This window comes from Crocuta crocuta, unplaced genomic scaffold (genome assembly GCF_008692635.1).
Source record: "Crocuta crocuta isolate KB4526 unplaced genomic scaffold, BGI_CrCroc_1.0 scaffold21, whole genome shotgun sequence".
NCBI classification, from domain to species: Eukaryota; Metazoa; Chordata; class Mammalia; order Carnivora; family Hyaenidae; genus Crocuta; species Crocuta crocuta.
The window spans coordinates 3,890,023-3,893,115 of NW_027527938.1; positions in this window are offsets into that span (position 1 = coordinate 3,890,023).

Consider the following 3,093-nt stretch of genomic DNA (forward strand, 5'->3'; position numbering starts at 1 on the left):
TATTGTTGTTTTCTACATATATATTTGTATATTGTTTTCTTTTAAACTAGTGATTTTCCAGGGTTTTTTAAAATTTTATACCTCGTCAGTAAATAAATTTTGAGCATACATATATAATTAATTTTTATTTAAAAATCTTTTTAAATTATACATATATAATCTAATTTTTATTTAGAAATCTTATTTATAAGATACTAGAGAAGTATATATGTATATTTTAAACATTGAAAAGAGAGATAGTTAAGTGATGGAATAAAAACAACATGAATAAGGGCTCTAAGTTTTTCACATGCTTCAGGGACTCATCTATCCAGCATTGGGTGATGAGTCCCTTACTCTGATAGTACTGCTTTAAATATCTGACCTATCAAAAGGAAGAGGGACAACTGTGTGATTTTAAGTCACGTGCACTGGATTTTTCACTTTAAACATTCTGTCATTCATTAGTGATTTCGATACAACAGAAATTTAGGAAGGCCCTAGGCCATTCATGAGATATTTAGAAAATAAACAGTAATGGTAAAGCTTTTCGTTTGGAGAAGTTCATAAATGTGGTTTTAAAAATGCCTTTCCTATACGTTAGAGAGAAGGAATACAATTCAATTTAATTGCTTTCAAAATTTAGAGAAACGTCAACAACTAGACCATCTCATGACCTTATAGTTTTCCTTCCTTACTTATAAAGATCAAGTTAGTTGCAGAACTAAAACTTTCCCAAGACAGTTCATCAATTAGATGCTTCCTAGCCTGAAATAAGGAAAATGTTTTCTAGAGCATCCTGCCATGGGTGTATGCTGCTTATCCAATTATATAACAAAGATTCTAACAAGACCAAGGTACAGTCCATTCTCCCAAGCATCTCATGGATGACTAAAGTAGACCCCACATACATAAGACCTAAGACACAATGAAATATGTGGGAGGAAGAGATTTAATTTTAATTTTAATTTTAATTTTAGTTAATTTAATTTAATTAATTAATTAATTAATTAATTAATTAATTAATTTTAATTAATTTANTGAAATATGTTATTTATATTGTGGGAGGAAGAGATTTAATTTTAAATTATGGGAAGCCAAAAAAAAAATTGTAGGACGTCACTTTGAGGAGAAAACTTTATAGAGTTTTAAAGAAGTCACTTTACAGAGAAAAGATATTTTGAGATGGATGTTAGAGATCCACAGGTAGCAGATAGTAGCAGGTTGTACCAATCAGGAAGCAAAGCACAAAAAGGGCCACAAAGACCAGAAAGTGTATGTTAGTGAGGAATGGGCCTGGCTACAAAAGTAAACCTAGATTGACAATGGTTTAAAAAGAGTAACAGTAGGAAGCCCAGGGTGGCTCATCCAGTTAAGTGTTGGACTCAGTTCACGTACTCAGTTCGTGTAGGCTCAGTTCATGATCTCACACTGGGCTCCACTGTGAAGCCTGCTTGGGATTCTCTCTCTCTCTCTCTCTCGCTCTCTCTCTCTCTCTCTCTCTGCCCCTCCCTCGCACTCTCTCTCTCTCAAGATAAACAAACTTTTAAAAGATTTTTCAAAAAGAGTATTAGAAACAATAATAGCTACAATTATTGAGTATATGCTGTGTTTCAGGCATAAGACAGACATTGTACATCCATTATTTAAATCCTCAGAAAACTGTGAGGTTCCAACTATTCTCATCATTAGTAGGGCTATCTGAGGCTCAGAGAGGTTATATACTTTGGTTAAGGTGACCCAAGGTAGGTCACATGACTATTTCATGGCAAAGGCAAGATTCAACACCTTTCAACACGCTTGCTGTATTTTCTAATAATATAGTATTAATTTAAAAATTCTAGATGGTATTTTGTATTTCCAGAGACAGCATCATCTCCAATAATCCATCACAAATACCCGCATTTAATTTAACCAAAGAAGCATCATTCCTTGAACATACCTTAAATTTTCCTTGTTCAAGTCTTTCCTACTCTCTGCAATATTTTTCACCAGAAGTTACCCCTAAGAAAACCCTCCTTCCTTTCAAGGCTTATTCCAAATACAATTTCCTCCAAAAGTCTTCCCTTATCTTTTCCATTGGATGTTTCCCCTGCATCCCAAAGTGCTTAAAAAGTATTGGTCTTAAGGCACATTTTCTTAATAATGCCTCCACTTGATTTTTATTTAAATGTATACTTCGCTTGCTCCCCCAAAAAAGGGCTGTAATTCTGAAATAAGAAAGTGGATACATTGCAGTTTAGATGTTTATGCATGTATCCTTCTGTTTCTCTAAATCAGGATAGGAAAACATCTTCTCTAAAGAACTAGAGAATAAATATTTCAGTTGACCATATGGTCTCAGTCTTAACCACTCAACTCTGCTGTTGTAGTGCAAACGTAGCCATTGACCATATGTAAATGAATGAGTGTGGTTGTGTACTAGCAAAGCTTTATTTACAAAATTATGTAGTAGTCTGTAGTTCGCTGACTCCTCTAAATGTTAAAGTCATGTGATTGACTGCTTTACTCTTAAACAGTATCTATTGTCTTGTAGGCTTAGATGAAGTGTTTATTTCCCTACTCCTTGAAGTTAGACGTGTCAAACAGCTTGATTTGGCCAATGAAATACAAAAGAATATGATGTAGGTCAACTGCAGGCAGAAATTTGAGAATCAGTTTGTGCTTTGTCACACTTTCATTTTTTGTGCCATGCCAGCAGACAAATTTCCAGATAGAGGCTGCTCCATTAGCCTAGGTTCTGCAGTGAATCTGATCTGGCACAGAGCGACAGTCATCCTACAAGGATGTATACAGCAAGATAGTAGACCCATGCTATCAACTCTGTGATTCCATTTGATGTTATACCACAGTCTAGACTTTCCCAACAAATACAGCTCCTTAAATTTAAGGAATGCAAGTTAAATATTCATTGATGTGTTTTGCCCCCAAAATAGTATAGTAGGTACTCAAATGTTGAAGGAATGAATAAATGTCTATTACAGGAAAACATGAATGGGGCAGTGGAATGGCCAGGTAGGTCACAACTATAATAGTTTAGGTGAAATGTATTAAAAAGTTTAATTAGGGCAACAGTAGTGAGAAGAGTTCCAAAAAATGAAGGCATGAACAATC